General features: G+C 37.7%; 1 protein-coding gene and 1 pseudogene across 1 annotated transcript in view; one reads left to right on the top strand and one right to left on the bottom strand.

Moving 5' to 3' along the window:
• LOC115744916 (glutamine synthetase leaf isozyme, chloroplastic) overlaps positions 1 to 23,257 on the top strand; it is a 645,880-nt gene that overhangs the window by 432,118 nt on the left and 190,505 nt on the right. The gene's annotated exons all lie outside the window — the stretch shown is intronic.
• Positions 1,668 to 3,513, bottom strand: LOC125315365 (annotated as a pseudogene).

Raw genomic sequence — 23,257 nt, 5'->3', positions numbered from 1 at the left:
CCTTAAAAGGATGCTCTTAAAGAGATGCATGGATAGTGACCCAACAATCAAAACATACTCTGACATTGGCTTGAAAGAAAATTTCACGAAAATAATGAGAAATCCGTTCCATTTGTAAGATGTCAGCGAGTTTCAGTAGAAGTGTATCAAGACTAGTTAAGAGTATACAACTGAAAAAGAAAATGTAACTAGAATTTAACAAGGGGAGATCATTATTTATTCTTGATCTATGATTTTCACAAAGCACCAGGCATTTTCAGATCTCACATAATATTCAAGCTCAAGGTTTCAAGTCGATGCATCGGGAAACAATGTTAATATATCATACCAATTACCAAAGTGTTCATAAAATTTTTGTAGGTTGTCGTATAAGATATGAACATGGACTCTATGAAGCACACGACCAGGCAAATCTCAATCCATGCATTTCTCAATCTTGTCTCATTACAGGTATTGTACATCAGCTTCAGCCTCAGTAGGCTAAGCTACAAATCAATGGCAGTCCAGAGCAACTTATCTGCCCACAAGCAAGTTGAACTCTAAACTAGCTACCTATGCCACTTGGTTCCCTCAGCCAAATACTCTCATGGTTTCTTCTGGTGAGAGTAGCCTAACTTGCTATAACAATAAGAAGCGCATTTCTGTTGCCATAAGGACCAATCTATCCGCCAGCAAAGTTGTGATTGCCCTTGTTTTCTCATAAATTAAGTGCTAATAGATAGATATCTATTAAAGAGCTACTCGGGCATCTTAAAGAACAAATTATGCTGCTTCACGAGCCAGTATCACACATACGACTGAGAGTTTCTTCTGTGCATCTGTGAGATGTTCCGTTTTGCATTGTCTTCATCGGTATTGCTCTTCGTACTCAAATCTGTACTACGAGAGTTATTCAGCAAACTCCAATATAGTGGAACATTTCAACATTGTCGAAGGACAGAAGTTTGTCGGCTAGGATATGTCCTATCGACGCCGCATAGGGAGAGGACATGTGTGGCCAAGAAATGAGATGAAAAACAAAAAATGATACAAGAGATCAGCCACATCTGGAAAAATGATAACCAACTAGAAATTCACATCCACTGAGTAACTTTCTGCAACTACAACTGAGGTGCTGGAGCGTGATTGATTATTGAATCAGACATTTCTATTAGATAAACTTCACTTTTCCTTTTATTTTCATGTCAGATTATTCAGGGTGAAAAAAAATTGAAATGCAAATCACCACAACTCATGTATATCATTAACTTCACTTTTCCGTTTTGTTGACATTTGCCTTTTGAAAACTGAAGCTACAATTTCATTGCAAGAAAATTAAAAGCATAGTTCTTCATTCGCTCTCGTCAAGGTATCCCCTCCCTTACCCCTAGCCTCTGAGGTGAGATAAACAGAAGTAACTAGCAGAATGCATAATTTCATATCCACATTATTTCACTTGTGATTGAGAAAGCTTTTATACCCTACAAAACAAGTTGATGCCTTCTAGTTACAAAAGTCAGGCCTGCTGGAAAAGAAACTATAGACGCACTCCAAACTACAAAATCATCCTACACTTACCTCTGCCAGCAAAGTTTCGTCCCACCCTAATGCATAATTTCATATGCAAAAGATGCGGCACCAAACTCTACATATTTGGCAGCAATTTCATGAACACTATTGATTCAAAATCACATATAGTACCATATATACTCAGTACTCCTTGTCCACCTACGTAAGATATAGCGAGATGGAAGCTCCCTGGTATCTAGAATCTGGAACAATCTCAAAGCATGTCTATAAAATACACCCTTTGATTCAAACATTTGACAGCCACAACTCACATCGAGATTGGATGAACAAAATATAACGATATGTTTCTCATCCTCATTGCCGCACTTACGGATTAAATATCTGATGATGTCCCCTTGTTCATGAATCTTGGCACCCAGATAACTGTAATTTTGTGAAAGTTAACCTTTGAAAATGGAAAGGGTATAAAGCCTCCTACATTGCTCTTCCATCAGTTCATTTGTCAGCAAAAATGCGTGCAAGTTGAATGGATTATAATCTTCTTTCCTTTCATTGCCACAACGTTGCTCCAAACCTTGCTCATATCTCACAATGGATGAAAAAAGGCTTCTAGACATCCATCGATGGGAATTCCAGCAAAAAATGTTCCACGTAAGTACAGTGGTGGAACCCAGTTTTCACGCTTTTCATACATTTCCTTCAGCCAAGCACTTTCCCTCGAGCCATATTTGCTGAGAACAGCATCCCATGCAGCATCAAATTCACCAACTTTATGACTTTAATAAACACATTACTCATATTCATATTTGCAATCACTACTCAGTGGACTCAAATGCTCACGTTTTGTCTTAATTTGCCACATTGAGAATAAATGATGACTCGAAGGAGAAGCCTGTGCAATCGCTTGCAGGATGGAATCATCGTGATCAGCTATTATAGACTTGGGATGGCGTCCGAACATGGCCCTGAGCCATGTCTCAAACAATCATATGAAGGACTCCTTCGATTCATCAGCAACTAGAGCACATCCAAGGAGAACCGGCTGCCTGTGGTGAGGACACCAACAAAAGTAGCAAATGGCACCGCTGAATTGCTTTTCTTATAGGAGGTATCAAATATGATGGCATCACCAAACTGACTGCAGGAAAACTTAGATCTGCCATCAGTCCAGAAAAGACTCCTACAACAACCCATCTCTACAACGATAGCTTAAGAAAATCCGATGTCCTCAGCTTGTCGGTTCTGAAAGTAATTATGAAGCATGGTATAACAATCACTTCCTATGTTGTTTGCACGATGTTTCTTTATGAGACTCCCATTGTGCTTTTCAGCAATGTCTAGTTTTTCCAATGTTTCATTAATCTCATCTATAATTTCCTAGAAGCTGAACCTCCGTTGGCTTTCATTTGCATCTCAAGCTCATGGTTATGCTCTAGTTGATAACGATCAACACTCCATCTTCCATTATCATGCCTCTTAATCCTCATAAATGCACCACACCCTACCCTAGACGGATGCTGAACTCCTTCCTTCGAGCAGACAAATCTCCGAGAAGTAATCGAACCATCTTTCTTTGATCGAAACAACTGACCAATACGAACTCTAAATCCCACATTCCCAGCTTATGTATCACAATACTGGTATGCTTCGTTAGCTGAATCAAACTTTAGACCCACTTAGGGCTCAAGTTTCACTTGTCCTTCATTTGTCCCCGGTATAATGCGTTTGGCACCGACAATACCTGAAGAAGATGAACAACCATTATCAACAACATCAAGCTGCTTTTTCGGGTTTTTTTTTCCAAAATAGGTGTAAAAAAAAATTATTTACCAATTTAGGTTCAAAAAAAAATATTTACCGTTTTGGGTGTCGTGCGGCGGTCAAAGTGCCACGCGACACCTGTTCGGCACTCTAGGTGCCGAGCTAGCCTCATTCAGCCACCCGGCTACCGAACGAGGACTCGTTCCGCGACCTGCCGCCGAACGCGGCCTCGTTCGTCACCATCCCCACGGTTTTTTTGTTTTTTTTAATTTACGTATTTTTGTTACGTTTCTTTAATTATTGATAGTTAACATTTATTTTATTTATAATTTTTTAAATGTTATTATTGTAACATAATTATCAATAATTAATTAAAATTTTTATTAAGATATATAATTAACAAATAATTTTGTCTTTATGTAATTAATTAAAAATATTCATAAGATAAAATTGGTAAGATATATGAAAAACATGGGATTTTCATAATAAATAACAATCGTCAACCACAATTACATCAGTTAATGATATCGTCCTCCTACATGACCTCCTGTTTAATATCGGGTCGTCTCCGTTGTTTGGCGGGTCTAGTATTGTACCAAGAACGAGGACGAGGATCGGGATGAGTAGGATATGTAGATGACGAAGGCATATCTTGTGATGTGGATGCATCATCAAAGTGAGAAAATATGCCATGCTCAAACGGTACATATCCTACTATAGGAGGGCATGGGAAAAGAGGAGAAAAATCAGATTCATTTGAAGTCGGAGAAGTAGCTAGAGCCTGCAGCTGTTGATTGTCATGAAATTGAAAAGCGGATCTCCCGTGAAATGGGTCGGCAAACTGGGTAAATCCTCGAATGAACCATTGAGTGAACCCTAGAGTGAAATCTGTTGTATGATATTCCAAAGGATAGGGGATGGCATCACCAACTGGATGAGCTCGAGTGGTCATCCGGGTAGGCTGAACAATCTCGGGTAGATCATCCTCGTGGGGCCCAAGGGGTGCTGCTATAATTACCGATTGGGGTGGTGGCATCATTGTTAACCGTCTCTCCTTATTAAGGGCGCATAGCATTGCCCTAGCTATCCTCCCCATAACTGCCTAGGCCTAATGAGATGGAGTGTTGGAATCAGTTATGTAAGATTTGTTCGATGCCATCACCCCGGTAATGATAATAAAATTAACAAAAGTTATCAAATGCCAATAACTTATGTTACTAAAAAATAATTAATGAATTAAATTGAAAGTGTTGCACAAATTGTTGCATCCATTGGCCAGTTGATTGTGGTCATTTCCTATTTTTTGGGATTTTTTAAGAATTTTTCTGAATTTTTTGGAATTTTCTATGATTTTTCTACATTTTTTAATCAATTTTATATACTTTTAATTTTTTATTCGAATTTTGAAATTATTAAAAAAAAATTTAGAACCGGGGTCACTTTAATAAAATTGAAAATAAAAGAACGATTAGACGGCTCATAGAGTGCCACTTGGCACAACCATAACCATCCGATCACCTTTTTTTTCTCTCCAAAAATTCATTTTAAACTCCTAAAATTATTTTTAATATTTTGAAAATCGCCGGATCGCTACACGTGGCTAGCCCACGGCCGTCCGATCTGTTTCCCCCTTTTTTTTTTCTTTAAATTAACATTATAACTATCAATATATCAAATGAAATAAATGTCCATATTCATTTCATTTTTTTTAATAGCCCTTCTCGTTCCTAAAGCAGTAAATATTTTTAAAGAATACCTAAATTCGTAAAAATTGTAACTATTATAAAAAAAATTAACAAAAAATTAAAACATATTATTAACAACATATAAGTAACATAGATGATGCAGGTATAAATAATAACAAAATAAATAAATCTATGCTTACGAAATACAAAAAATAACTACAACGAAATTTATCTCAAACTACCGAGGGAGAGCACGCACCGAATAAGGAGCTCAAACTGCCAAGAGGAAGCACCGAGTAAGGATGTCGGCTTTGCTTTTATCTCAAATTCTACCAAATAAAAAAGTCACAAATTAATTTAAAAATTACGAAAATATTAACAACAAAATAAAAATATAGTACCAACAAATGAGGCGAGGCGAGGGAGGATTCTGAGGGAGCTAAGAAGAGGCGTCCAAGCGGGAGGGCATCTGAGGCTTCTGAGAGAGGCAGAGCATTATGAGGAAGGGATGAGGAAAAGCATTTTGGGCGGGAGTTCTGCGGGAGGAAGAGGGAGAGCGTTTAGAGGGAGTTTTGAGGGAGGGGAGTGCCTTCGACTACTATTAAAGTCGAAAGCGCTGCATGCGCCTTTAGGGGGGAGCCCTGCCGCGCGAGCACTGGCGTGGCACTGTAAATGTCGGGCGGCATTCATAGTGCTGAACAGGTGTTGCGCGGCACTTTGACTGCCGCGCGACACCCAAAACGGTAAATGTATTTTTTAATTTAAATTGGTAAATTATTTTTTTAAACCTATTTTGGAAAGAAAACCCCTGTTTTTTCCATGGCTTACGGCACAAATCAACTACTTTAGCCGTTGTTGCTGATCTTTTGCACCGGGAATTGGCAGGATGATTCGCCTCACAAACGTCGAGATCATGTTTGTGATCTTTCGCAAATTGGTCAAGGACCCACTTACCAGACTCAGATTTTTTCACCCTTACGAATGCAGGGCATCCTGTCCTCCAATTAATCTGAAAACCTTCGTTCCAGCACATAAATATCCTATCACAAACTGATCCATCCACTCGGGATCAATTCAATTGACTAGACCGTATTCTAAATCCCACTCATGTTGCATAGTGTGACGTCCCCGACCCGACCTTCGTGCCCGTAATAGGAAACTTAAGCTCCTTTAGGGCTCTCGGTCTCTTGAATTCCTCCAAGAGCACTACGGCTTTACGCCGTTTATAAACCGAAACTGTATGAGGATCATAAAGTCGCAACGTTGCGGGGGAGGACATGTGGTGTCTTAGGTACATCGTCCTCAAAATCGACCCTTAATTGTTTTCACTCTTATCAATGATTCGCATGCGGAAGCGATTTCATTTTAAGCTTTCGATTAGTTAAAAATCTAGGGGAAACACTTAGGAGTAATAATATGCTTCATCTATCCATATCATTTACATCAAACTATATCGATGTACAACATATATATGCATCATAACATGGCTCCATTTAGGTTCTCTACTTCGGGATGGTAAAATGTCCCAAAAAATTGCCTTCGGCTTCCAAAACTCCTCCATTAAGATCGGTCGCCTAGGGTACACACCATCCATCTTCATGCTATACTTTTTTTCAATCAAAAGAGCTTCATCTTCACTCTACTTTTTAATCTAGATATGATAACCCTTGTCCACCCATACGGTAGTCACGTAATGTCTAAAAGTTACTTCTTATTTCACAGCCACGACCTCAATACAATAAACTTCTACGGACATAATAATACCGAAACGAGGAGGGAGACTTATCATTACCTACAAATATGAAAAGATAAGGGGTGACATACAATTATCTTAGAAAACGAATATCTAAACCAAATATAGGAAGCAAGCTAGAGGTCCAATTCATAATGCAAGCAATCATATCATATACGAATCGTTTCCAATTCCTTTTCATATATGCATAACATCTCCACTTTTCATATCATATCGCACACATTTTAAGGCCCTCTCACCCTTACGGATGAGGTATATAAACATATCATATCATATCATATCATGTATTGTGGATCCACCCTTTTCATATATGTGTGAGGCCCTCTCCTTCTTACGAATGAGGCATATAACATATCATATCGTATCATGTAATCTCACCACCAAAGGTAGCAAAACCAAGGAGAATATGCATCACATGTAACTTTTCAAGCAAGCATTAGAGTAGCTAAAGCTTTACGGCCTAGATAAGGGTTAGATATTACTTACCTCACGCGGACGAACGTTAGAAACAAAAGAAATAGTTAGTCGTCTTCTGCCTATATAGCGATCTCGGAGGTGATCCGGTGGTGTTGGTTTTGTGGTGGTGAAATGGTGGCTCAAAGTGGCCGAAAGAGAGAGTGAGAGAGGGAATGAGAGAGAGAGAGAGAGAGAGAGAGAGAGAGAGAGAGAGAGAGAGAGAGAGTCGGTGAGAGGGAAAAAGGATGAGATGAAGTAGTATTGAGTCTATTTATAGGCTTTCTTGACTTGCTCCACAAGTTTCATTAAATTGTCACATGTTTCTAAACATTGTCTTGCTCTCCAAGCTTTACTATTTCTAGAAGTCTTGACTTGCTATTCAAGTTTTACTAATTCTCACATTTTTCTTATGCTATTTAAGACAAGATTAATTTTCTTTAATGCCCTTTTCCCTCTTACACGCCTATTCTAGGGTATTTTACAGTATTTTCATTTTGATTTTTCTTATTCAAGTTTGCTAATTAATTCTTTTGTCTTTTCTATATTAATAATTGGCATAGAATATTCTAGATATGTCGTTTAGGAATTGCCACATAGCTAGTCTAGGATATCCTAAGATCCTAGACTATTCTTCTTGCTCTTCAAGTAAAAAATTAGACATTTCTATTTATTCTAGATTATTTTTTCTAATCCAAATTTGTCTTATATGCTTGATTTGTTCCTCAAGCCAAAATTTATTTTATATCTTTATTTTACTTATCTTATATTTTTTACTTGTTCTCCAAGTTGAATTCGCCTTATGCGCTTTTCACGTGCCGTTCTCTTATTCCAACTTGTTTTCTAAGCCAATTTTGTTCTTATATGCTAACTTACTCTTAAAGCCAATTATTTCTAAGCGTATTTTGTTTTCATGTGCTAGCTTATTCTCTAAGCCAATTATTTCTAAGCCTATTTTGTCTTCATGTGCTAGTTTGCTCCCTAAGCCTATTAAATAGAACATTTCTCATTTAATTTTTGCTTAATAAGTGAGAATGTGCTAGAATCCCCAATCCAATCATGTAATTTTATTTTATCTATTCAATGATAGCACCACGTGTCTCATTCTATGATCTCTAGATCATATGATAGTATTTTTATTATTGAATATCTTATTTCCTTTTTCTTATGTCTCTCGCGCCTATATTACATGAGAAGACCATTTCTTTTATTTCTGTTTGCATTTAAAATAGAGATTTAACACAAAAAATCTTGGTCCCCCTTGGTGTCGCCCAATCAAGAAGGTCTGTAGGCTTTCATTTCTATTCTATAGATGCCAAGCATAACTAATCCTAATGGAAATTTGGGCATTCTATTTAAATAGGTAAGGTTGTCTAGTAATTGACCTCTTATTCATTGCTCTAGGACTTTAAAAAGTGATGCTTGTCAAACTCTCAAGACATCTATGCAGTTCTCTACTTTAGGCGCCTAACAAGCTAAAGGTCGGACTATCTATTTTTCCGAATAAAATCGGCTCACGTATAAGCACGTCCAAAGGCATCGCCTAATCTATGGTTTAACGCGCTGTAGTACGTGTCTAGTTGCCTATCGAGTCGAGAACCACTCAAGTTTAACTTGGTTTAGGGTTGGAATCACCCGTTCCTAAACCGATGACATAATTGAACATTATTGAGCTCATCTCTCATGACCAATTCAAATTGATGCATGGTTGGTTCGTCTTGATCCGTAGTTCTCCAGAAGCACGTCACGTAGTCCAGGATAGCTAATCCTTGACTAGTGTGTGGCTGGTACGGGGTTCCAGTATGAATCGACCCTCTTTGGACTCATGGCCGGTTTGGTTGTCGATCAATATTAGCTTGCAAATCATGCTATGTATCAATCCCTAGCTAGCTACGGGGTGATCCTATGGTTGATTCACGGCTAAACAAGATCGATCATAATCGACCAATGCTTGATTTAAGGTCGCCACATAATCGGACCTCAATCAATAGTATAGCCGATTGACATACCGAGCCACGAACCTTATCGAAAGCAATCCCTATTCCTTTGGTGGCCTACCTCAACTCTGGCAACTTTCCGTAATTAGTCCGAACCCTACGCTTGAACTGGCCCTAATTTTTGGGGTGTCACACATAGTCTCCATAAAATATACTTAAACTAGTCTACGAAATTTGTATACAAAGCAAAAAGGCCAACTGCAAGCTATCCTTCAAATAAATGGATCATAGTCAATACTCAATACGAGTCTTTTTAAACATTCGTATACCAATTCTTCTAAACCGCATATGTACACCCATCATCATTTTTATATAGGCAAAATGGTCAACTTAGACGGCTAAAGTACACTAGAAGTGTCAAAACTTGTGTACGTCACTCACTTTAGTGCCAAAACTTTCAAAATGATTACTTAAGTGCTAACTCTTTTAAAAAACGACCACTTAAGTTCCAACTTCTTCTAAAAACAATTACTTCAGTGTCAACTTCAATTTGAGCCGACGTGTCTTGTCGAAAATCCGACACGTGCCATTTTTTTATTAATATTTAAGCTGACATGTCTTGGTGGAGTTGACACTGAAGTGATCATTTTTTTTAAATTAACACTTAAATGATCGTTTTTTAAAAAAAAATTATCATTTAAGTGATCATTTTGAAAGTTTTGGCACTAAAGTGATCGTTTTTAAAAAAAATTGACACTTAAGTAATTATTTTGAAAGTTTTGACACTAAAATGAGCACCGTACATAAATTTTGACACTTATAGTGCACTTAAGCCCATTCTAATCTATCGCTGGCCATCTCCTGAGTTAGTTCAACCACTAGTAATCGACGCGTCGTTGCATTGTCACACATTCTACACAAAAACCCACAAATCCGTAACGAAAATAGAACAGACCAGAATATTAACTTGTTCTTCTAATCTGAACAAGAGTCAAACCGGAATCCAACAGAACCAATTCTTAGCAAAGCCACCACAGGCAAGGTAGCCCAATGGTCGGATATGTCCATGACAATATTTCGCAAGAGGTTTCGGCTTCGAACCAATCTGGCAAATTTTATCCACGGGCCACATGGACGCACCCGCTTCCGGTAGTTGGGGTTGGGGTTGTAGTTGAAGACATATGACAATAATAGGTAAGCCAGCTAGCATTTTGAAGATTAAAATGAACCTCGTTAGCTATTACGTTAGCTACTGCTCCTACGACACTAATTACATTAAAAATGGAAACAGAAATAACATTTTGCTAAACTCTTTGAAAATGAAAAACTCACGCATTTCAATGTAGTTACTCGCTTCAAAAGTTTAATTTACATAGAAAAAAGCATAATTAGTCGGGCTTAATAAGTGTTCGGGCCACTTACACAATTTTCCTTATGAAACACTTTTTTTCCAATTCAGCATAACTGATTTAGACAGTCTTCAATAAATTCAGATAAAATTAAAAATTGATGAATTAAAAGAATTAGAATATGAAATAAAATGAAAGCCATAAAGAGAGAGAGAGTGCCTAGTAGAGTTGCCGCCACCGCCGCCCTCGGCCACCACTCTCGGCAACACTTAGCCAAGGGTTGCCGCTTGGAGTTTAAGGCCTCAAATGACCGTTGCCTAGGGCCACTCTTAAAGCACATCTCGCTCGAGGCAGGGCGACAATACCTTAAAAAACTAAGTGATCCCCTCACTCCTCCAAGCAACCTTATTCTCTCTCTATATATTAAGCGTAAAAGTGTATTGTAACAAGAAATAAAAGTATAAACCGTACATGGCGAAGAAAAATTCACAAGGATATGTTTAGCACATCTTAAGCACTAGCTAGATAAAATAATCAGGTGCCATAAGTTCGATGGTACCAGTATGGACTTGCAATCACGTGACAACCACACCATATATCATTATCCATGCCGTTTTCTTTTTCAAAAAGGAACAAAATTAGCAAATCATGACCGATTTTGAAAACTAGACAGAATCATTGGGCGAGACATATCTAGATACTGTGGAACTAACTCCTTCTGAAGATTTCCCAATTTTTCCTTGATGGATTATTGAGTGGCCACAAAACTTAAGTGGGACTAACTCACAAATCTTAAGAATAGAACCAAAAAAAAAAAAAAGGCATTAAATTATATGTAATAATGTCCTAATGAATTACTGCATAATCATGCATGGAAGTACTTAATAGACAAATGTATCACTAAAGGTGAACGTTGAGATAATCCGTATGCCTTAATGTTAAATGATATTGAATTAAGGTATAAGTGTGAAATAAAAATAAAGTTGTTAAGTCATTTACAAATATCTCCTAATCCCTTCAAGTACTTCCATATTTGAAGGGATTCGGAGGGATGTTATTTAGGCTTAATAGTTGAAGAGTCTGTTTATCTTGAAGAATGAGTTTTTAGAATGTTTGCTTGACAAGCGCTTACAAAGCGTCACGTCACTTGAAACTCTAATATCTTTCAATATCGCTAATTAACTTCCTTCTAATATGCAATAGACCCGTGAAACCGGTGGGTCGGATTGAGTTTAGGTTGGGTCGAAAATGTCCTACCCAAATTGATCTATTAACCCGTTTATAACTCATTTATACGTTTGCGTAGTGCAAATTTTTTGACCCACATCCAACCCGACCCATACCCTGCCCTTATTATTAAAACACTTCTCTATTTGATCCAATCTGAGATAATTTATTTCTTATAAAAGTTTAAAAAATTATATTACTAATTATGGCCAATTGTTATATTTAAAAAAATCTGATTTTTTATTTTTATTTCTTTTAAAAGTTCTGATTATTTGTTATCTTGATTTTTATTTATTTTTATTTTCTTTCATTTCTTTTTCTTTTTTTGTTTTTTCTTTTCTTTTTTTACTTTTCTATTCCTCCTACCTTCTTCCTCCGCCATTGCTGGGCGACTTAGGATGCGTCTTTTCACATCCAGCTCAGGGTTGCAGGAGAGAAGAACAAAATGGTGGAAGAATCAACGGACAGCTCAGGGTTGCAGGAGTTCCCTCTCTCGCGGGACGAATCAATTAAGGTTTCCTTGCGCCACCTCAATTCCAATGGCAATCGAAAAAGAGAAGCAACCGGAGGCATCGCCATTGGCGGTGAAGACGACGGCGAGCCTTGGGGAGAATGTGTTGCAGAGCAACTCCTGCAATCCTCCTCCTCCTCCGAAGAGCGACGAGGAGAGCCGAGCAAGCCACAGAGCCCGTCAGAGTTCATGATGGAAGTCGCCACCAAATTGGCCTCGCAGCCTTTGAACAACAACGACCCTCAAGTAACGCGCGCAAAAGACACCAGGTATGCTGCTCTTGCCATAGCACGGAGGCGGCGGCCCTGGTCTGCTGAGGACGTGGGCGGAGAACTGGCGAGGGAGGCGCATTGTGCTGGGGTACTTGGGCAGAGTCAAGGAAGAAGAGGAAATGCGGGAGGGAGGGCGAGGGAAAGCAAAACAGCGACAGTTACTAGTTGACTATACATGGGTTAAGTGGGTTGTAAATGGGTTCATAACGGACCCATTCATAACCCACTTGTTTTGATCTCTTATTTTGTAGATTCATTTATGTTGGTCTCTAAAATTTGTCATAATCTATTTATGACCCATTTAAATATTTTTGGATTATTAAATAGATTTTGGACCCATTTTGACAGGTCTGGTGATATCTATAGAACTTTGTACGTCTCTCTTTTTGGAAGGGTTAGGAATTTGATTCGTCGGAACACGAAAACAACAAAGTCATGGAACTGCAAGGCCTTGAGAGTCTCTCCCATAGTGGCTTCATCAGGTCAGTAATCTCGAGTTTCTTTGTATTAAAAAGTGCTTAAATCTGAAGGCTTTACCAGAGCCGATCGAGGTCCTTCAATTGGCTTGAAATCATCCAGTGCCCCTCATGAATGCAGGCAAATTACATCCATGTTGTTTCTTCAGGATGGCCCTAAACTGAGTTCACGGCTTATCCCCACAGCTGCGAGACGAGCAACGAAAATTCGCATTCCTTCTCATCCAACTCCGAATTAGTTTATCTGATCTGGGCTGGCGACTCATGTTGAAAAATTCAGTGTGAAATCTGAGCATTCCTGACGAACTCTGGATGTATTTTGTCACTCATATGTAGATAAGTATTTCGTCAAGATTCAAAGTGGATCTCCTGCTTTTCTATTAACAGTTTATGGTCTCCCAAATTTAACACATCTAAACCACTTAAAATTACAACAGTGACGATTCACTTTGTAAGCTTCGTTTATGTTGTACTTCATTTTTTTTTCTTTTTTGGCAAGTGCAACAAATTTGTATGTTAAGAGTAACTATAATAAATAATATACCAACTTTTAATGGAAAATGATATCAAACTAGTATTTGAAATAGTACTTTTAGTAGCGATGGGCAAGAGGTAGATAGCAAGGCTAGTAACATCATAATGTTTAATGGGAGAATTACTAAAAAAGTCCTAAGCCTATTGTAATTGCATCAATTCAGTGCTAGATCTTTTGCAAATGTGCCAATTTAGTCCATTCAACCAATTTTAACAGGCTGGAGCCGACTTGGATGCATGCTGGTGCCGACCATTCGATGATATAATATTTTGATATTTTTTAAATTTTAAAATTTTGATTTTCCATAATATTTTATTATTTTTAAAATTTTAAATTTTAAATTTTCTTTTTCTTTTTTTTTGTTTTCTTTTTCTTTCTTCTCTTTTTTTTTTTCTTCCCACTTCTTCCTCTGGCTGGTTTGGGAGGTCGGCCTCACCGGGGGCTAATGATCGCAACCTTACCCGGCCAAGGCCAGGCCAAGGATCGCTGTTGATGGGCGTGGCTTGCCTCGCTAGTCCGGATATGGCAAAGTTGAACCTCGCCGGATCTGTACGGCTAGGCGACACCTCTAGCAGCCATGATGATGCTTGGATTCTCCTTGGCTGGGCAAGTTTGCCGATGGTTGGCCTCGGCAAGGCCGACCTTGCCAACCGTCCAAAGCAAGAAGACAAAAGAAAAAAACAAAGAAAGAAAACGAAATCAAAAACTGAAAAAGAAATTTAAAAATTTTAAAAAATTGAAATATTGTATCGCTAGACAGACGGCATCGGCCGGTGTTCACGTGAGTGCCGACCGGCCAAAATTAGCTGGATGGATTAAATTAGCACGATTACAAAAGATTTATGATTAAATCGACAAAAAAAGAGAGCTTATGACTTAATCGACACAATTGCAATATGTTTAGGACTTTCTTGGTAATTTTCCCAATCTTAATCTACCCAACATTCAAGCTCAAATTTGAAATCGAATATTCATCGTTTGAGCAACACTACATAAAAACCTTGGTCACAAATAGAATATAGAATTGTTTTGGTTTCCTTTTGAGCTGTTGATGAGAGTGGAATCAAGTGTAGGGGACCCCGGTGCCTGTGCCCGGGTCCATCGAAGCCGGGCCCAAGACCCAAGTGCCCATGCCTCGATCCCCGACACCCGATTCGAGGTCCATCGAGGCCGAACTCGGGACTCTAGTGCATGTGCCCGGTTCCCCAACCGCCCATAGGCAAGTTACTATCGTCTGAATAGTGTATATCAAATGACGGAAAATATTTTTCAATTTATTTTTAGATTTTAGCCAAACACCGAAAATACTATCATTTTCTAGGACAATGACCTCCCGAAAAATATTTTTCAAAAATGTCATATTTTTCACGGAACAAACGGAAACTTAATTTTTTTACTACTGTTGCGCGAAACAAGTGATTGAATAATAAATAAACAACACAAGAAATAAATCGGACACTAGATGTACGTGGTTTGGTCGTAAAGACCTACGTTTACGGGTAGAGCAAGAATGAATTCCACTACGGATCAAGCGATCCGATGGAGATTGCAAACCACACTCGAGTCACTTAAATACTTTCGGTGTTTCCCAGCCCCGATTACATTCAATAATGCATACAATATTTAGTCCCATAATTTCTCACGAAATAATCTCTCAATCTCGCAAAGAAATTAAACAAAATCTTAAACGAGATTTGCTGTTAGCTACAAAGCACTTACGATTCTTCTCAGGATGCAATTAGCGAAGTTCTTCTTCAAACGGATGCAACGCGGTAGCACTCACGAAGAAGTTCTCTCTGCATATCCACCACCGCGCAAATAAAAACACATATACATACAGTAAAGAATCTTAACCAATCAAAGTAGATGTCAATTTCTTTTACTTTCTTTTTTTTTGCTTTTCGTGCATTGATTTGGAGCACGAGTATTTCCTTGACTTCTATCCTTTTTCGCAAAGATATCTATAAGTACAAGTTCTTGAACTTTTCTGTGTCATGGGTGAAGGGAACGGATCCTGATTACATACGCACTGGAATTACTCTGAATCAACAAGCTCTAGGATCGTTTTGAATCACCGATCGGAGAAATATATCACAGAATGGACATACCTCATTTTCCACAGATTAAATGTTACCATTGCAGCCTCGAGAGAGTCCTTCATCCGTTTGACGTTCGGTAAAGATTCGTCGTCATTTTCCTCACTGTTCTCACTTTTTCTCTTTGTATAGTGAACGTCCGAAGTGACAACTCTTCGACGTAACGAAGAAATGTGATTTTTATTCACGTTCAAAAAATGATAACCGCCTAGCGCTTATCCATATGAGAAAGGGGTGCGGTAGCCTACATGGGCGGACCACGGTCCTTCCCATGCACCCTCATTTTCCAACATCTCCCACTCGTCCATGAAGGGCTATCCATAACTCTCACTTGTCCACGAAGGGTCAACAACTCCCACTTACCCACAAAGGGTTAAACATAACTCTTTCTTTCTTTTCTACAAAGCTCATATCAACAAATAATCCGTGCGACCAGCATACTGCGAGAACTCGTTGCCATATATTCGTTGGGAATATATAGCAGCTCAAAATTGCATGTTAACTCAAAGTAGATTTAGTATGTAATACCCTAGATCAATCATTTATATCATATCTCTCCCGATATCTTTGAGTACTCAAATGCAATACATTGTATTCACAATCATGATTAAACTCAAATAATCATAATTGGTTGATTTGTGAATACAAAGATTGAATGTGACATCAAAATAAATTGATCTTCCTCTTCCCTTAAATCTCTTAATCTCGGTTCAGCTCGCTTTTCTAGAAATGTTCCATTAGATCGAATCAATTTCATAACCATAGGCAATACCCTAAGATAGCGAACACCGAAAAAGAAATCTTGAAAATAAGTAAGAGTCGTGAGGGGACTAAATTAAGGAACTCTTATCCTCAAGAGTCTTACACAGCTATAGAGTTGAGATCAAAAACTTCTGCCAACTCTTATTGGTCGCCTTATGTATACGTAATATGAAGTACGTATTACGGTATTCTCTCCTTTCCCATGGAGCGTATGTCTTTCCACTTAATACCGTACGGATGATAGTTCGGACATACTCAATATCTAACTTTAGTTCACAAATTTACTCTCTTTAAAAGAATCTATCAGAACTCACATCCGGCATTAAAAACATATAAAGTGAAATATGTGGGCTATTTCACTTTCGGAAAAAATAAATATTATGACCTCATCTTAACACTCAGTTAAGGCGACATATTTATTTTAGGCTCGAGCTCTCAATTATCACCTAGATAATGAGCTTAAAATTGTCTTATCTCTATTTATCACACGGCAAATAGAAACCATTACCGATGTGAGTGGGCTAATCTCTTATCCGTTCGACATACCTTTTCAAAGTAATGCACTAAGCATTAATATGCATAAATGTCATACAAACTCATAGGCATCAATAATGGCAACAAATATCATTGACTATGAACTTTGAGAAATATAAATATCCGTTACTCCCACTTCTACGCACTTTTAGAGATTTCAATGTAGGGAACTAATCCCTTTGTCAACACATGACTAAGGAAAACATCTCTAGGAATTGACTTTGTCATAAGATCTGCTACCATTCTCTGCGTATATATGTACCGTACGTTCACATCTTTTCGTACGATGTCTTTTTCAAAAATATACTTCATGTCTATTTGTTTGGTCTTGCAATGGATCCTTAGTGTAAGCTACTACTGCTTGGCTATCACAATTAACAAACAATTGAACCTGCAGCATCCTTAGCAATATCTCACTGACCCAAACATCTTTTAAGCCAAACACCCACTTGTGATGTTCCCGATTAACACCATGAGATCAATTTCCATCGTGGATAAGGCCATACATGTTTGCTTCTTACTACTCAATGATATGGTGCCAACATAAAGTAATAACGCAAATCCAGAGGAAGAATTTCTCCCATCTAAACCTCTTCCTCGGTCAACATCGGTGTAGCCTTCAAGGCGCAGATCTCTACCGTGATTACTCGGTGAATAATCAGCAGTACTATTCAAATACCTTAGAATTCTACCGACGGCAATCTAAGGTGCATGACCTAGATTGGATTGATATATACTCATCATTCCAACTATATAACAAATATCAGATCTTGCACACCCATAGCGTACATTAAGCTTTCGACAGCACTAGCAAATAAAACATTTTTCATTTTTCCTTTGTTTATGAAGTCTCGGGACACATTTTACAGCTCAGGCATTCACCTCTTACAACATGAATATCTTTGGGTTTACTTTCTTGCATACGAAATCATTTAAGAACTTTATCTATATAGTCTATTGTGAAAGATATCACAATCTCTTTGAAAAATATCTTGAAATCTTAATTTCAAAAATGTATGCAAATTCACCCATATCTTTTATCTCAAAATTGGAACATAACCAATTCTTGACTGTATTAGCAAACTCCATATTGCTCCTAGCAATTAGTATATCATCAATATATAATGATAAGATCACACATTGATCTTTGGATCTTTTGATATATACGCAATGATCCTCATCGGTCATTACAAAATCATATGCCACTGTGGTAATATGAAAAAGTATATATCATTATCTCGAAGACTACTTGAGGCTATATATCGATCTCAAAAGTCGATATACATTTTGTTCTTGACCTTTTGTAATAAACCCAATATGTTGTTTCACATAGATTTCTTTTTTCTAATTCTCCATTGAGAATAGCAGTCTTTGCATCCATTTGACGTAACTTAAGATCCATACTAATCACTGTCAGAATGAGGTGAATTAATTATACAATTTCACCACATGGCAAGCTTTCTATCTCTCAATCGAGTCATCAGCTTTAGGTTTTATTTTGAGAACACACTTGCTCCCAATGGCTTTGTGTCCTTTTGAAAGATCAACTAGTTCACTAACTTGGTTTGATCTCATTGACTCCATCTCTCCTTCCATTGCTTATATCCACTTTTCCTTATCGGGACAAGTCAGAGCCTCATTTATATTCCCCGGCTCATTCTCTTCTTGTGGAGCCACCATGAAAGCTTTACCTTCAATGTCTAAACGTCGATGAGTCGATGGAGAAAGCTTTTGCAACTTGTTCGTCAAATTGGAGATTGTACACTTAGTACATCATTCTCCATCATGCTCCCACTCGAATTATATAATGACAACATCTTCACATCAAATGGTTGCAATTGAGACTGGTTCGAAATAAATTCCCCACTTCTCACATTGCTCCTACTTGGATGAGATGCCCCAGTAAAAACATTGTCGCTATCCAAGATTTCAAATAGAGAATGATCTTCATCTATCTCGCCCTTATTCAAAAATTCATTCACTAAGAATGTGATATCTTATGATTCGAATTCAGTTACATTTCCTACTTTCTTGCTCACCTATAACACATACCCTTTAGAATGTTCTCGGTAACTCATTAAGATACTCATTTTGTCTCTAGAGAACAATTTTCCGTACTTGTGGGAAAATCGTGGGTATAGGCAGCAAATCCTTAAGGTCTAAGAAAGACTGAAATCTTATTATCGACCTATCTACAACTCATATGGAGTCGAAGTAACTGATTTAGAAGGCATACGGTTAAGAATCTAGTTAGCAAACAACAAAACTTCACCCCAAAAGGTAATAGCGAATTAGCTTGTGTCATTATAGACCTAATCATTTTCAATGGGACATGTGTCCTCTCTTTGCAACTCCATTCTATTGAAGAATCGCTAGAATAGACTACTATCTTTCTATTCCATTTTCATCACATAAACATTTGAACCGATAGACAGAATTTCTCGACCTCGATCGGATTTTTTTTTATTTATTTTAATATGATTTGTTAAAAGCTCAAAGAAAATTTTCTCAAAGCAACTCATACCTCAAATTTATGAGAAATAAAAAAAAAAATAACATGTCCGAATCGAGTGTAACAATCTACAATGCGATGAAATAAACAGCTCATACCTTACTCTTACATTCATTGAACCACATATGTCTGAATGTATCAATTTGCAAAGGAAGATAAACTCTTGTTCCTTTTCCAAATGGTTTCCTTTTTGTTTTTCCCATAAGGAATGCTCACAAATTGGCAAATCGACATTTTCAATATTGCCTAATAAGCCTTATTTGGCTTACGTAAACATTTGCTATTGGCTAAAATGACTGAGTCTAACATGCCACATATTCATATAATCACAAAAGACGAAAATAGGGAATAACTTACATTCACATTATTGTACTTAACAATCACCATAATGAAACCATCCAGAATCATAATAACTTGTTCCCGGTGACAAGTCACCACCATTGTTATGAAAGTTCAAACTGAAATTAAGTTTAACCAAAACTAACACAGAAACTAAATTCCGTCAAGTTTTTCAAGCATATGATACATCATGTAGAAGTAGAGTGTGACCATCGCGCATATTCAATTGACAAGTACCAATCCCTTTAACTTTCACTCGGGAATTGTTTTCCATATTTATTCACTTTACAGCATGTGAAACTCGTTGAAATTCCACTAAGGCATTTATTTCCTTCGCTATATGGTCTGTGGTTTCTAGGTCTACAATCTACAAAGGATGAGATTCAATTACGAGAACCGAATTGAAACATATGTATACTCTTAAGTGTACAAAGGGTTTTTACTTTATTTGGTTCACTCTAATTGCAAGCAAATGACCCTTCCCGCCACAGTTAAAACATTTCACATTTGATATGTTTTTCTTGAAAGGACATTTTCCTTTCTAATGTCGCTTAAACTTCGATTTCTATCCATAAGGATCTGTTCCTTTATTCTTTCCACTTCTTAAACCCACCTTGACGCTTACGCTTAAAGCACAAAGCTTATTTGAACTAGAATTAGCATAAAAAATGTCGATTTCAAGTTTTGCCACCAGAAGGCCATTAACTTCTAGTTCAAGCTGTCACATAGCATTCTCAAAAGTCTTCAACTTTTATTGTGGATCAAGTGGATATTCCTATGCATACAGCTACGAGGTAAAGAACATATTACTGCTTGCACTTGTTACTCATCAATCTTCAAAATATGGCATGTATCTTATAGTTCACTTATCATGTTTGACACACGCCACAAAAAGCTGTTTTATATTCGCCCATGAGGCATCATATAAGTATCAAATCTTATAGTGATCCGTATCAAGTTGGTGACCGATGTCTAACCAAACTTAATTTTTTTAATTTTTTTTAATGCCTCCCACTTGACTTTGGCATTATCATAAATGCCTGAACTCATGCATAAAATCATTTTCTTTTATGCTATGCAACAATATAATGCGAGCAATAGAGTCCATCTTGTTTAATGTAGCAAATGCCTCTTTTCCATCTTCAGGTACTTTCATAACTAGGTTAAGAGCTCATAGTGCTTCTTGCTCTTCCGGTACATACTGGATCCTATTCCAGTTTTCATAATTTTCTCCTTCCAATTTCTCTCCTTAATCAAGCTCAAGTACGATATTCTAAGAAGCTAAAGCCATTGTATCTTAACACAAAGTTCTACAGGCTGTATTCACGAACCATTAATGCCTAATAGTTATGCATCTATTTTACATTAACTAATTATATTAATGAATAATTTCATATAAGGTCTCAGATTCAAAAGTTCACTATGTTCCCAATCATCGTCTAAGAATCCTCGTTTGAAATTACCATTAATATAATCATTTATGTAAAATTGAGTTCATTAAAGTTACTAAAACTTTTCTAGAACTCCCCACTCAAATAAAGACCATAAATCACATAGTGATCTCATTATCTTGTAATCATAAAAGAAAATAATAGCATGGCATGATTTGAGGTAATATACAAATTACTCACGCATCAAAGCATGCTCAAAATGCGGAATACAAGATGTAAATGGAAAGTACATTTAATTTCATGCAAAATATTCATGATATTGCATGTAAGGGAAAATCAGTAAATTTACGTGGACAAGGACTGAATTGTAAATTAACTAAAGGGGTAATATAGTAAATTAATCATTTAGGGGCAAAACTATAAATTCTAGCGCAAATCGGGAGCCCAAAAGGTAATGCACATGTCTAGGGGCAAAATTGGCAAATCATCGCGTGGAAGGGGGCCAAATCCGGAATGTCCCGCGCAGAGTGGCAAAATGGGTATTTCACCTACGTGGCTGCTCTTGAACAAGTATAGTTAAAAACCAACTTTAAATATTTCATGTCAAGATGGCCAAGTGGTAAGGGAATGTCATGCACTCTGCCCTTGCCCTTGGCCGGCCTACAAGGCTGCCCATGGGCAATTACTCCTCCTTCCATGAAGAATAGGTTTTGTATCTTTCTTTTTTCAACACTTTTCCCGCACGTGCTGTTCATCTTCACAAGAACAGTGCCCTTCACGCCTGCTCGCCATTTCCTTTTCCGCCGTTTTGCCATGAAAATATCACTGTTCGATTCTCCTCCGAGGTGCCACCTTAGGATAAAATAAATAGTGGGTTTTGAACATCACGCCGGCGCGACCACATAGGTCCAAGAATCAGCGAAAACGGTGAAGCATTTTGCCCAGAATCGAGCAAAAAATCTCTCGAACGCAAAAACCTAATCCGTGAACTTCCTTTGCTCAATTCGGCGAACACTTAAAAGCCGAAACACCTTAGGGCTTTTATTTCCCATGGCGATACGACCCTACTGGTCCAAAGCCGAGCCATGACTTGCCGGAATTTGCCCGCAACCTACAAAAAAACTCCCCGGCTAGAAAAGCCCCAAAAAACGATTTACTAAAAAAAAAAAAAGAACACGAATTTCACCAAAATCCATATGTGATTAGGAAACAAAGTATAAATGCTCTGATACCAATGAAGGGAACGGATCCCGAGTACATACGCAGCGGAATTACTCTAAATCAACAAGCGCTAGGATTGTCTTGAATCACCGATCGGAGAAATATATTACGGAATGGACATACCTCGTTTTCCACAGATTAAATGTTACCATTGCAACCTCAAGAGATTCCTTCATTCGTTTGACGCTCGGTAGAGATTCGTCGTCGTTTTCCTCACTATTCTCACTTTTTCTTTTTGTATAGTGAACGTGCGAAGCGATAACTCTTCGACAGAACGAAGAAACGTGATTTTTATTCACATTCAAAAAATGATAATTGCCTGGCAGTTATCCATACGAGAAAGGGGTGTGGTAGTCTACATGGGCGGACCACGGTCCTTCCCACGCACTCATTTTCCAACAATGGGCAAATAAACCAACGCACAATAGGATATTAGATTTCCATATATTCAAACAAATCTTATTCAATGCAGAATTCAAGATTGCATCCTTTGTTTTTTTTATCTTTAATTTTGCAATCAAGATATGTTTATTTTCGAAATTCAAATTTTTTGCTTCGGGCTCAAACTCGAGACATATTTTCTACAATCTTCACCTTGGCTCGATGTTTGAGCCAAATCGCAATCGCTTTGCTAATAATCCGAACTTCTCTGCTACTATTCTCTCACGGTCCCAATGGGCTCAACCTCCACAGGAGTTTTCCAAGTCCAAGCTACGCTTGAACTTCGACATAACCGAGGACGTCATCAAAATATCAACCGCACATGTACCTTTAATTGCTCTGCAAGAACTTTCCGACACAATCTCCTCTACCACGGATAAAGCATAACCATTATTACATCCATATCCGACGGGAGATTGAATACGTACCTTATTAATATCAGCAGTTACAGCAACCGTTGACTTTACAAGCTCCACCTCGCTATAAGCATCGT

This window comes from Rhodamnia argentea, chromosome 6 (genome assembly GCF_020921035.1).
Source record: "Rhodamnia argentea isolate NSW1041297 chromosome 6, ASM2092103v1, whole genome shotgun sequence".
NCBI lineage: Eukaryota > Viridiplantae > Streptophyta > Magnoliopsida > Myrtales > Myrtaceae > Rhodamnia > Rhodamnia argentea.
This window is presented reverse-complemented; position numbering and strand designations above follow the sequence as displayed.